General features: G+C 43.3%; 1 protein-coding gene across 10 annotated transcripts in view; it reads right to left on the bottom strand.

Moving 5' to 3' along the window:
- The window catches only part of CNOT3 (CCR4-NOT transcription complex subunit 3), a 50764-nt gene extending 44428 nt beyond the window's left edge, over window positions 1–6336 (bottom strand). For 5 of the 10 annotated variants that reach the window (XM_072156816.1, XM_072156815.1, XM_072156817.1 and 2 more), the window contains exon 1: window positions 6016–6336. The gene's annotated coding sequence lies outside the window, so the exon portion shown is untranslated. Of the gene's footprint in view, window positions 1–5974; window positions 5994–6015 lie in introns of those variants that run through there. The other 5 variants (XM_072156810.1, XM_072156812.1, XM_072156818.1 and 2 more) reach the window with 3 other exon arrangements.
- Between the last annotated feature and the right edge of the window lie 7455 nt (window positions 6337–13791).

Below are 13791 nucleotides of genomic sequence, written 5' to 3'. Positions count from 1 at the left end.
TGGTACACAATTACAGGAACCGTTTAAATGCACCAGATACGGAAAGGTTCACATTTTTTTGCTACTTGACATGTGGATTATGTTGCTCTTCAAAGAGAAATATATTTGGCTCATCTATCTGCTTGATTTGGTTCTCTTTCTTTACTTTAGGACCGATCTCATTTTAGGGCAAGTAAATATAGGAAATTCTGAAGGATAAACAATCTTTCAAAAATCAACGTAACGCATGGATGGCTTGAGTCTACCAGGCAAACCCTCTCCTGATGTCTACACACACTATTAGGTCATACAACAATCTGTTATTCTTCACTGGGAGTAGAGTGCTAATTTCTATGTAGAAGACATTACCTAACTTGGTCTATCAAGTTTATAACAAAAACACTGAGGCTGCATTCACACTTTTCAAAATGCAATTCAAATGCCACCTGTGAATGCAGCCTGAGGTGCTTAATCTTACAAGAAGCCACAGCTGCAGGAGTAGCCGAGAGGAGAGCCGAAGGTGGTCACCCCATAATATAATCTCAGCTAGGAAGGGAATATTCAGTGGAACAGAAGGAGAACCAGTATATGGCCCAATTCACATCATGGTGGGCTCATTGCTCAAAACAGAAAACTGCTACTCTGCTAAGAGAAGTGGTTTTTCATTGTTTTTTTTCCTTTAAGGAACAGATAATGTTAGTTTTAGTACTACACACAGTATATGTATGGGGTAGCAAGACAAGTCTATGTAGCAGCTACAGTATACAATGGATGGGAGAATGGAAGTCAGGAAGGTCGTGAATGAAGTCTCAGGATGATCAAACACAGGTGATACACAAAGCTTTTCACAAACTACACAGGTCTCACATCTTATCTTGGCTTTTCTCAAGGAGAAGGTAAAAGTAAGCACAGAATGGTAGCATGCTGTAGTTAAAACATTACACAGTGGAACCAAATCAGGTCTTCCCGATTTTTATGCTGCAGCATACAAAAAAAAGTTAGGCCACTGGTAAAATTTTACATAAAAATTGGTAACCTGAAGGTCCAGTATGTTTTACAGTATTCTGTTGCTACAATGTAACGCAAGCGATAAGCTGCATCTTATGTATGAATAATTGTTATGTGTCAACCAACCAAAATTGTAAAATAATGTTTTCCTCTGAACACCAATGCATTTCTACAGAGACTACAGTAAAAGGTATGGATTACAAACAAAGATAGCAGCTGATTGAGAGAAGACCTCAAATATTAATATGAATACCGTATGTCAAAACTAGATTCACAATAGGGGGTCAAAAGCCATTCAGAACAAATACCTGGTTTCCACCCTAAGTAGGATGAAAATGGCTGTCCAGAACACTGCAGGACACATATACCTGGTGCTGGTATTGTGCCAAAATGTATCTGCCGATTTCTGCCTTTGCGTCCCTGTATGATAGTCTGCATTTCTAACACATGTGCTACATTTTCTTCAGCCATCTAGAACAATAGTGGCATTTCATTAGGAGGTTAAACACTTATACACAGGATATATGTGTGATCATGAGGGTCCAACCACTAAGATATCTGTGGATCAGCTGTACAGGTCTGTTAGCACACCATGTGAATAGAGTGGTGGTGCCAAATGCTCTGAATTCAGAAGCATCTAAGAATTCGAGGGAAAAGCATATTGTTTGTACAGAGACAACTACCCTTCTTCATACGTTTAAAGTGAACCTACCACCATGATTCTACCTATAAAGGTAGAACTGGTGGTAGATGGATGTATGGGACGTGAGGATTAGCTCTAAAAAGGGCTATTCTCACATCCCATACATCCACCCACCACCAGTTCTACCTTTATAGGTAGAATCGTGATAGTAGGTTCCCTTTAAAAGTTGTTGTCACTGCCACAGGAGAAGGAGCCCTAAACAGTGTAAGATACTGCTTAACCCTTTCACGACCCGTGACGTAATAGCACGTCACAGGTTGGCTGCGGGTGCATGGAGAGGGCTCACGGGCCTCAGCCCTCTCCATAGCCGGCAAGATCGCAGGTGTTAACTCGCACATCACCGCCAGCGGCTTAAAAAAAGATGGCAGCACATGGGTGCGGCCATCTTATTGGAGATCACCACTCCCCTTGACGTAATCAGGGAGCGGCGATCTTTTGCCATGACAGCGTCGGGTCTTCCGAAGACTCTGTCTCGTTTCAATCCATTGATTACAATGTGCGAATGAGGAGGAAAATCCCCATATATTGCCATTGTAGTATGGCTGTATATGGTAGGATCAATCAGACAACTTAGGGCTAAAGTACCCTAAGTAGTCTGAAAAATAGTAAAAGTAAATATTAAAAAAGCTTTTTTAAAAAAAATTATAATAAAAAACCCCTAAAAATTCAAATCAACCCCCCTTTCCCCTAAAACTGATATAAATCTAAACAGTAAAAATCAAACACATTAGGTATCCCCCGCATCCTAAAATGGCTGTTCTATCAAATTATAATAACCGGTTTTCACTGCATTTAACCCTGTAACGGAAAATAGCACCTAAAGTCGAAAATTGACATTTTTGCCATTTTGAAAATATATATATATGTATATTCAATAAAAAGTGATCAAAAGGTTGTACAGTCCTAAAAATGTTAGCATTGAAAACTTCCTCAAAGTTCCTCTACACAAGTTTTTAGTTTTTGTCAATGTATGAAAACATAAAACCTATACAAAATGTGGTATCCCCGTGATGGCACCGACCCAAAGAATAAAGTAGACATGTCACTTGTGGCGCACAGTGAAAGACGTAAATTCCAGGGCCACAAGAAAAACGCTGCAAATGCGTTCTTTTCACCAATTTCACTGCATTTTTAATTTTTTTCCCCCTTCCCAGTACACGGCATGGAATATTAAATACCGTCACCATAAAGTGCAATTTGTTACGCAGAAAACAAGCCCTCACACAGCTCTTTACGTGTAAAAAAAAAAAAGTTTTAGATTTTTGATTGTGGGGAGTGGAAAAACAAAAACAGGGAGAGGTCCTTAAAGGGTTCTAAATAAAGTACCGGTATATAAAAAGCAGAGTGTACATATTCCTTGGATACCCCTTTACCTGTGGTACATCCTAATTTCCCTCCAGAAGCATTCCAGATGTTTCACTAACACCACCAATGACAGGAGTACTGTACTCCGGTTGCAGAACTGCTCTAGTGCCCAGCACAGACTCTTAATGTTAGAGAACCCTTATGGATGAAAGTGATCAGCTGCAGCAGCCACGGCCCCCGAGAAACACTGTCACAGGGGAAACAAGCTTTTAATATGATTCCTATGGTTTGCATTGGGAAATCATCAACAGAATCCAAAAATTTCTATAGCCACTTTACTATGTGGAAACCTGCATTTAACCTGTAAGGTGTTTAACTGCAGAAGATACACGCTGCAAAGACAAATTGGGGTATTCCAATTTCACGGCATAATTTTCAAGATCTCTGTTTGCCGTCACACAGCAGTCGGCTTCATGAGTTGCATACAGTGGATACAGACCTAAACACAAAGGTCCGCAACATGTTACTGCTTACTGCAGTGTGCCAGCATATGACCAAGAAACACTTTTACTGGATGTAAAGCTTTCGAGTGAACGACAGAAAGCATAGATCTTGATGTCATTAGGAATGGTTACTGAAATTTTATGGGAAATTAACGTCTGACTAGTAAAATGTGCTTAATTTGCTGAAATTGCTATGTCCATCAACATTACACATTTGCCTTGTGGTTCCCAATGCTGTATACTATCCTGTTGCTTAAAACTTCCTGGTTTGGTAAAGGTGTCCTGAAACAGGGGGTTGTCATCACTGCAGCCAATCACAGACTGTTACACTCAGGAAGTGCACAGCAGCAGAGGGTGAGGGGTCAGAATTGGGTGTATGCCCACCTGTAAATATTGGAGTCGTCTGAGCTTCCATCTGTTTACTTGACCTATAAGCAATGTAGGACTGTATACTTATCTTTGCCTATATAAGCTGTACACAATGTCTATCCATATACAACAATACTTCTAAGTGACTGCAGTTTAGCACCTATGATATTATGTGCATCACAAAGCCAATGCTGCTATTGCATTATCATCAGCTACTGATGGATATTTGGGACAGATATGGGAACCATGGAGAACTAGTAACCTCTAGCATAAATGTATAGTTTTACTGTATTATCAGTAGTAATAATCAATTCATTTACCAAGTATTGTTGTAAACAAGCAAAGATACTAACAAGTGTTGCATATCATAGGGTTCTTACTAGACATGTGGCATAGCCAAAACCATAGATGTATGAAGACCACTATGGTACATGCTGCTGTGTTTAATCAATCCAATTAAACATCCAATAATAATGGCTTAGGAGGGGCCAGCCTTGTGGGTGGAGCTTGAAAGGTATAAAATGGGCTGCTATCAGTGAACCCACAGCTTTTCATCAGTCCCCTTAGTGATCCATCAAAAGGTGGAAATGGCAAAAGCTCTGCTGTCATTGGCAGAGTCAAGAACACCATCTTCTCAAGAAGAGAAACTCACAGATACAAGTTCTTCCCTTCACACCAAGCTGCTTGGGACACCAGAAGACCTTAGGATGTTAAGATGGTTATGGAAATGCCAAAACAATGCAGTGGGTCAGAAATGCAACTTCTGAATCACGGTCGAGCTTGCGTACGTATAATACTACTTACTTTTCCACATTTCTTCTCACGAATACACTCCTACCTATAGCCAAAAAAAACACGTAACTGGCCGCATATTATGGACCTCTATCCATGTGTCAAATCTTCTCCAATTGATGACAGCTAGATACTAAATTTGTAAAGAAATAGAGGTCCTTTTAAGAGCAGGTAACACACAAAGTGACAGGCACAGCAGCCCTATCTAGACTATTAAAGCACATCACAATAAAGCCAGGGTCCCAAGGGTAAACACTTTCCATTTGTTGCATCAACTTTACATCAACAAAACCCTTCTACCATAGTAGGATCAACAAAGCAACTTCAGCTGGTTTTTACATCTAAAAAGATATACCATGTATATTGTTACCACATCATGACAGTCCCAACAGCCTCCTCTACCTGGTTAGGCCTCTGTCCTACCTACCTCAAGTCTACAGTACTTGTGTCATCTCTTCCACTGAGACGGCAACTTTTTTGTTATTGGGTTAGCAAGAATTCTGGATATTCTACCCACATCTAAAATATATAAACTAACAATTCAATATCCTGTGGTTTTTCCAATACAACACACACATGTAGTGTAAAGCAACCCATACCCATTCATTAGGTCATACAGGGTATCCTGGGCAGTGCCAAATACTACAGATTGGTAGTAAAACAGCTCCCTGACTATGTTCCCAGAGGCAGGCTGGATCTATAACAAGGCTCAGTGCTAACCCCTATGTAACATAGGTGCCATGTGTTATTTGGAAGATGCACAATAAGACAAGTTATCCAGTACTCGATGCAGAAACATTACAAAGGGTTACACGTTAGCTGAAGTCCTCTGCTGCTAATACATTGAGTGCATTACTAACACAGAATACAGTGATCACACCACACACATATACACCACATTACTGCATTTTACATAGGACCAAGCACAGTTCAAGAGGAGAATCCTCATACATTAACATTACCAGAAAGTTTTTCCAATGGTATTTTTCATGGAAAGTTCTCTTGTAGGTGGCAATATTGTATCCACGTACACCTCAGCACTGACCTACATGGAGAATGTCCATCTGGCCAGTGATGATGGTGACCAGGGAAAACCTTGCAGAACATGATGTGTAGTCTTCCCCGGTCTCCTCACCACAGACACAATAGTGGCCACGTTCCTCCCATTCCCTGTGCATGGCACAGCTGGGTCACATTGGATCACACTGTACCCTCTCCATTACAGCTTGGGCCTATGTAGTGAGCAGCGCCCTGCCAACCTTACACAGCCACTCTCTCACAGCAAGCAAGGCAGGCAGGGGCCCGGGCAGCCCACCTGAGGAAACAAACACAAAGTGCTCAAGGAGAAGCTCTCACCGCCCCCAGAAGGATGCAGAAAGGTGGGGGAAGCCGCTTCCGGTTTGAGGGTTGTTTTGGGTCTATTTTTCCAACGTTACTGGTTTTGCACCAAGGCTATTCTAAAAACAAGGAGCTCGTCTCCCGTAGGCGGGGCCTGAACTCGGCTTATTTTCGTTGCATAGGCTTTGGGAGCTTATTTATTGCCTCTTTCGCTCTCCGTCCACAGCTCGGTGGGACCCAAAATGGCGGCGACGGACTCGGCCTCCCCCTTCTCTCGCTCGTTTGCTCTCTTTCGCTGTCTTTCACTCTCCTCCGCGGTGGAATCAAGGCACGCCCCCTCCACACGTGTTTTGAGACCCTATTGGACAAGTCGAACGTCAGTCGTTGAAATAGAGCAATTTCATTGAATGAGCGTATTGTCGCTCAAGAATGCCCTACCTATTCTTGGCTTCTATTGGATGAGACGGCGAGCGAAGGAGGAGGTGATAAATATTCTGTTGGACAATCGTCTGTCAATCACACTAATGCTTATAAAGAGCTGGCGGGTGGGCGGGGTTACACATGGGGAAAGCTGATTGGGCATTGGAAGAGAGCGATGTCAGTCTGTGCAGGAACCGACAGGAAGAGATGCTGGTTTGTTGACACGTATGTCAATCGTATACAGCGTGAAGAGGAAGAGGAGTGTGATTGGAGAGGGATGCAGCTGGCTGTACCGGGGACACCGGGACACCGGAGACATTGCGAGCAGCCTTATGAAACTGGAGGCGGGAATGCTCAGCGCTCGGATCGGCCTGGTGCTACCTCTGCGAGCTCCGTTACACCAATCAGAGCTTTCACTGTCTTTCTTTGGCTTTCCTGGAGGAGAGATTCACAATCCGAATATTATATTGTGGTCTGGCGGCAGATGGAGCCGCAGAGAATATTGTCACAGCCATTGCGGTAGAAGAATCTTTGGCCCAGTGCACACTTGTTTGGACCTCCGTTATCCTGCATCACTTAAATGATGATAATCGACATCTAACAGATTTATGTTGTTTTCCCACGAACAAAAGTTAGGCACTATCCACGGGAAAGGACATAACTTGCTGATCAGTGGGGGTCTTGTCATGAAACCCCCACAGATCACGAAAAAGAGGTATCCCATGTACCTCCATCGGACCCATCGTTTCTCCGTCAGAAGCGGACGTCCGCGCATGACCGCATGCAGCTATGAACTTTGTCTTGGGGTCCATGCACACAAACTTATGAGGGGGTGTATATATCCCCCGTAGTTGTCTGTGGTGCCCGGACACCATTGTGCTCACTGTGCGATGGCTGCAAAAAAGATAGAGCAGACTATCTTTTTTGCCGTCTGTACAGCTGTGCGCCACTATTCTCTACGCATGTCCAACATGTACCCGACCTTGGCCTTGTGGGCACACACTTGGGTGATGCCACACATCCCGTTTAAAAACACATCCGTTTTTAAAACACATCAGTTTTTTACCGTTTGGTTGCTTTGAATTTGTTTATCTTAATAGATAAACAGGTTCAAATCGGTCAAACACATGGTAAATGTTGAAAACGCTTGCTTTAAAGCAGTCCAAAAACGGGATGTATGGCATAACCCCAATGCTGAATTCAGACGAATGGGCACACATCGGTGCTTGAGAGAGGAGGAGGGGGTGAGTAGCGCCTCTCTCCATAGCGATGTATGGTGCGTATTCCAGGGAAAGATGGGACAAGTCCTACCTTTCTCCTGGGTAAGGAACGGTACATGGCCGAGCGCCCATTGCCGGTCTATGGGGACGTATATACATCCCCCCAACGTCTGAATGCAGTCTAAGGGTGGACTCGCATTGCTGAAGCCCTTTTCGTAGACACATACAGACTGGTTTTATCTTCCTGACTTCAGTAACTACACCCCCCCCCCCCCCCCCCCCCACTGATGCCTTACAGAACCATTCTTTTCAATGGGCTTTTCACACTTGAGTTTTTTTCCCTGCGACGAAACATTAGGGGAGATGTATGTACTTTGCACCCCCTATTAGTTGGGCGAGTTTGCTACTCCAGAATATTGAATTTTCTGTCTCTTCATGCCCCCTAGTTACTGAGGACATGCACCTTTTTTGGGGTAGTTGGGAAAACCGCTTAAAAATGGTCCAAGATGTTAAGTAAATGTCGCGCTGGGCATTTAAGGTGCAAATTACTCCAGTATCCGGGCCTAGAAGCATTAATACATCTCCTCCCAGGAGTCTGATTGTCATGAGGGGGGAAAAAAAAAAAACCTTTATCAAAGTGTACCTCCAAATCTACGGATATTGGTGGAGGATGTATCAGTCTGTCTACACCAGGAAACGGGAGAAATTTGCACCTGAAATTCTGTGACCACCAGAGGTCGCATTAACGCCTCACCACGCGTCATAGACGCGTGATGAGGCGCCATTACCCCCCAAAATAATTGCCATGCATAAAGTTACGCTTGGCAATTATTCCCTGTAGCGCGCAGGCACTGCAAAAGAGGTACATGTCAGTAGCGTGATCACAGCGCGCGCCGGGCCGCTCAGCGGGACACGTGACACAGTGATCTGTGTCAGCAGCGCTCCGGAGCAAGAGCACAGGCCCCGGGATACCTGTGGACAGCGGGGCTGCTGCTCCCTGTCCTGCTCCATCTCCCTACCTGCCCGCAGCTGCCTGCGTTTATGTTGGGACTTCAGAGCAAGGCCGGGTGAGTGTGTGCAGTGTTGTTCTGTGTGTGCTGTGTGAGTGTAGTGAAGTGTGTGAGTGGAGTGTGGTGGTAGCGTGCGCAGTGTGAGCGGCGTATTAACAAAATTTTCGAACTCCTCCTCGGGTAAAAATACTCCTCAAAAATGGTGAGAGGAGTATTTTTACCCTTCTGGAAAAATGTTAGTGCGACCTCTGGTGACCACATTAATACGTCTCCCCCAGTGTCTTTGGTGCTCCAATGTTTTAGGGTATGTTCACAAAGCAATATTAAAAATAAGATGCGTCAAGACCTGTGGCAGAAATCTAAAGTCTGCAGCAGTGACTGTGCTTTTTTTTTTTTTTTTTTTTTAATAAATCAAATCAATTTTTATTGAACATCTTAGATTTTATAAACAATACAAAATCACAAAGTCCCGTGACCGTGCTTTTTTAATGAAAAATAGATGAAGAAGCGCAGTGTTGGGGACGTAACTCCTTGTATTGTAATATTATGCAAAGAGTTCTTGCTTGCTGACGGTGAACTGCTATCATTGCTGCTGTGTTGTGGGGGAGCAGAGACTCTGCGTCATATTTCATTATGAGCCCCATTGGTCATTGAAATACGGCTGGACCACAATCTGTATTTCATAGGCGGAGTGCAGTCATGTGGCACCACGCTTAGAATAAGGGCCATACCCCCAAGCTTCCCAGATTTTTGGGTCTTTCCTGCTGTATTGGGAGTTGGGTTCCGAGCAGAAGACCAGAACCATTGTTGTCACTGCTGTGTGTGTCAATGTCATCACACCTGCTGACTCCAGAACATTGGACATTGACGACCGAAGAGCTGCTGCACGGAATCCAGGAGTGATGTATGTGTGCGTGTGTGATTATATATATATATCATTTTTTTTTCCAAAACTGAAAGGAAAGAAGTACTTGGGTAATAAAGGATGGCGGATAACTTCCTAATCAGGGTGGATTGGACAACTGAGACCCCTGCTGTTCATGAGAACAGGAATAAAACTGAATTGAGCAGCAGGGCACATACTCATCTGGTCCCTCCACCCATTTGCTAGAACAGGATTGTCCCCCCACCAATTTATCCCCTTTCCTGTAGATTGGTGATAATTTCTGAAGATGGGACAACCATTTAATGCTTCTTAAGTCCTTCGTTTTTTGGGTTTCTATTTTTCACACCACACTTTTAAAAATCCATAACGCTACAGAGAGTGTGGGTCCAGTTGAACTGTACGGCATCTAGAAGAGTGTGTATGTGTGGTTGTGGGCTCCTCGTAAGCCATAATTGTGAGTGTTGCCGTGTGACAATATCGGGGTATGGAGTGGCTATGTGCAGTAGCATTCCATAGGCATGGAAGTGGTACCGTAGGAGGGTACATAGTGTGGTTGTGAGCCCTCTGTGGTGTGTAGTGTCTGGGATTTGGTTGCGTTTGTGTTTCCCTGACTGGGTGTGCTAGGGGAGTCGGAATTAGCTTAAGGGTGGCATTTTGCATAAGTGGGCGGAGCTTAAAGGCTAATTAGAGAAGTTCCCTAGCGTAGGTACATTGCGTGCTTGGACTCTAGGGTGGGGGGTTCATGACCCATGATGAACAGGTATGTCACGTGTCGTTTGGCATTGGTAATACTGCCACAAGTACCAGACCAGAGACAATTTAGTGGATTAGGCAGAGATTTGAAGATTCCAGAGGCATAAGGATGCTTAACTTCAGTGCTGCACTGCACAGGACACGGGCCAAACGTAAAGGCCGGGGTCACATGTACCGCTAGGTGTCCGTCATAACACCACGCTAGCGCACAGTGGGAGGTCCTCGTCCCGAACGCGATTGTTAAGCCCATTGCATGCGTTTCTCTGGAAACGCATGTGAGTTCGGGCTGAGGACCTCCCCCTGTGCGCTAGCGTCGCGTTATGAACGGACGTCTATGATGTTAACAAATCACATTTTTGCGAATTGTTAAACACATGTTAACAGTAATATAATTATAATCACCTCTCCTCAGCTGTTGCATTGCAAAATGCAGTGTGTCACCGCGCCCGAAGACCCTGGCATAGTAGCAAAAATGCACCCAAAAAAAATCAAAAACTTTCAAATAGAGAAAAAAAAAGTCATAATAAAACCACATGTGTTTCACACAATAGTTGGTCCCCCATGTGTGACCGTGGCCTCAACTGGGTCTGGTATTCAATCACAATGTTTTTATTTCATTCTTTAATCAGTGTGTCACACAACCTAAGGGATGTGGCACACATGGCATTTTGAACCCGTTTTTTTGGGACGTTTCTAAGCAGTCCGTTAGAAACCGCATGCGTTGTTTGACAGTTTTTATCAGTTTTCCAATTATCTTAATAAAGATAACGTTCCCACGTTCCATTAGCGCACAGGGAGCGGGGCTCAGGCCAATCGCATATGCGTCTCTGGAAACACATGCGATCGCCCCGCCCTCTGTGAACGCAACACTTGCGGAATGTGTGAACACGCCCTAAGGGTGCGGTCACGTGTCGTTTACCGCATGTGTTTCAAAACGCAATACAGTAGATAAAGAGAGTTTTGGCTAATTTAAATAGCGGTTTACACTGCGTTTACAAAATGCAACAGTGAATGTGTTTGCAAACTGCAACTGTTAACATGTGTGAACATTAATCAACCTGTTGAGGGTGTTTTTTGCTTCTTTAGCCCCTTACTGATGCGCTATCAGTGTGTCAGTAGTATGGCAGTATATGATAGGATCGATTAGACAACCTAGGTTTAAAGTACCCTAGGGAGTCTGAAAAATAGTTAAAAAAAAAAAAAAATTATAATAAAACTAATAATTCTAATCACCCCCCTTTCCCTAGGACTGATATAAACAAACAGTAAAAATCATAAACACATTAGATATCGCCGTGTTCGGAAATGCCCAATCTATTATAATAATATTATATTATAAATATAATAACTGTTATTCCCTGTGTTTAACCCTGTAACAGAAAATAGTGCCCAATATCGAAAATGGCACTTTTTTGCCATTTTGAAAAATATAAAAAAATATATAAAAAGTGATCAAAACATCGCATAGTCCTAAAAATGATGTCATCAAAAGTTGCAAAAAATGACACCACCCACGGCTCCGTAAATTTTTGTACAGGAGGTTTTAATTTTTGTAAATGTATGAAAACGTTATAAAACCTATACAAATTTATTATCCCTGTGATTGCACCGACCCAAAGAATAAAGTAGACATTTGTGGTGCACAGTCAAACCCACAAGAAAACAGTGCAAATGCATTTTTTCAACATTTTTCACTGCATTTGGAATTTTTGCTGTCACAGCTCTTTACATGAAAAAATAAAAAAGTTATACATTTTTGAAGGGGAGTGAAGAATAGAAATGGGAAAAAAAAAGGCCAGGTGGCTAAGGGGTTAACTCATGACTACATCAGACCTCTCCTGAGGACGTGTTCACATGTTCCGCTAGTGTCGCTAACACAATGCTAGCGCACAGGGGGCAGGGCTTTGGCCAATCACCTATGCGTTTCCCGGGAAAGCATGCGATTGATAGCTGGATGGCATGCGTTTCTCTGGAAACGCATATGCGATTGGCCCCTGTGCACTAGCATCGCGTTCATAACGCGATGCTAGCAGAACGCGTGAACGTGCCCTTAGGATGAAACCTCAAGAAAACAACAAACAAACACAGGGGCAGGGGGACGTATATACGGGTGACATATATATTCCATATATACGTCCACAATGGGCGCACAGCGCGGTACAGGAGCTGTACGGTGCCGTACACATGCAGTACCGTTCCGTAGCCGCGAAAAGAAGGACATGGCGGAGTGAACCATACATTTCTGTGAAGAGGGGTGCGGGAGAGTAGCGCTCACTCCCTCCTTTCCGGGGGCCGCTGTGCTATGGTATGGTGGGCACATTGTCGTGTTAAAGTGTAGCTTAAAGCGAACTTGTCACCAGACCACTGTTTTTAGGTTCTGCCATATTTTTTTATCAGATTTCTGGCTTTTCTCTTTCAAACAATAACTCTTATAAAACTTTTCCTGGCTCCCTGCCTGCTCGTCCTTGCTCAAAGTAAGTGCCCCCTCCACAAACAGCTTGTCCTCCTCGATTTTGAATTAAAAAACACCTCCCTCCGCTACATTGCTCCTTGCCTCTGCCTCCCTGCATTTCTCTGCATTGTACCACAGACAGTCCAGGAGTGGACTGATGCTTTAATCTAGGTCTGGGAGGAGATCCCTCAGGAGAAGATCCACCACCTCATCAGGAGCATGCCAAGGTTTCTTAGGGAGGTCATACAGACTACTGAGCCTGAAGTTTGATTTTCTTTTTTGAGTAATTATTAATAATCATCTTTTTTTATTTAGCACCATCATATTGCATAGTGCTTAACAAATCATAAGGAACATACACAAATTAAAAAATACATTAGAGTACGAACACTTATATAGAACTCCAAATGCAGACCTCCATGGGATATTCATTTTTATGTTTTATTCTCAACGCATTGTAATATTTAATGAATAAATTTAATTTATACAGATAATCCTGTGCCTGGGTGATTTTCTTCTAGCAGCACAGACCCCATCAATTCCTAGTCAAAACCTCGACTTCACCCTGAACACTTTCTCCTCTTTAGGCTGGCTGACAAACCGTGTGAAATCGGATATGTAAAATGTTTTCTAGAATTGATGCTGGACACTCACAATTAAATATCCTCCTTGCCCCAGGAAAAGGTGACTTCCCTACCTCAAAAAATCTATTCATTCAGAAAAGAACATGCTTTCCCTCACAGCGGTACACCTAAAAGGGGAATTGAACACCAAAGCAGACTTCCTGAGCCATGTCCACCTGGACGAAAGGAAATGGTCCTTGTCACCAGAAATTTTTCTCCAGATTACCCAAAAATGGAGAATACCGGAACTGGATCTCTTTGCATCCAGAAAAAAAACAAGTGCCGAAATTCTTCTCCCTTCAACTATTCCCTGAGAATTGTCTTCTTGATGCTCTCTCTTAGCCCTGGCTATTCATTTCTGCCGTTTAATCCTATCAAGGGTAATGCAAATATCCAGACTACAAAGGCAAGAGTGATCTTGATCATGCCA

The sequence above is a fragment of the Engystomops pustulosus genome, chromosome 6 (genome assembly GCF_040894005.1).
Source record: "Engystomops pustulosus chromosome 6, aEngPut4.maternal, whole genome shotgun sequence".
Classification (NCBI taxonomy): domain Eukaryota; kingdom Metazoa; phylum Chordata; class Amphibia; order Anura; family Leptodactylidae; genus Engystomops; species Engystomops pustulosus.
The sequence above is the reverse complement of the archived record's forward strand: the minus strand, read 5'-3'. Positions and strand labels throughout refer to the sequence as shown.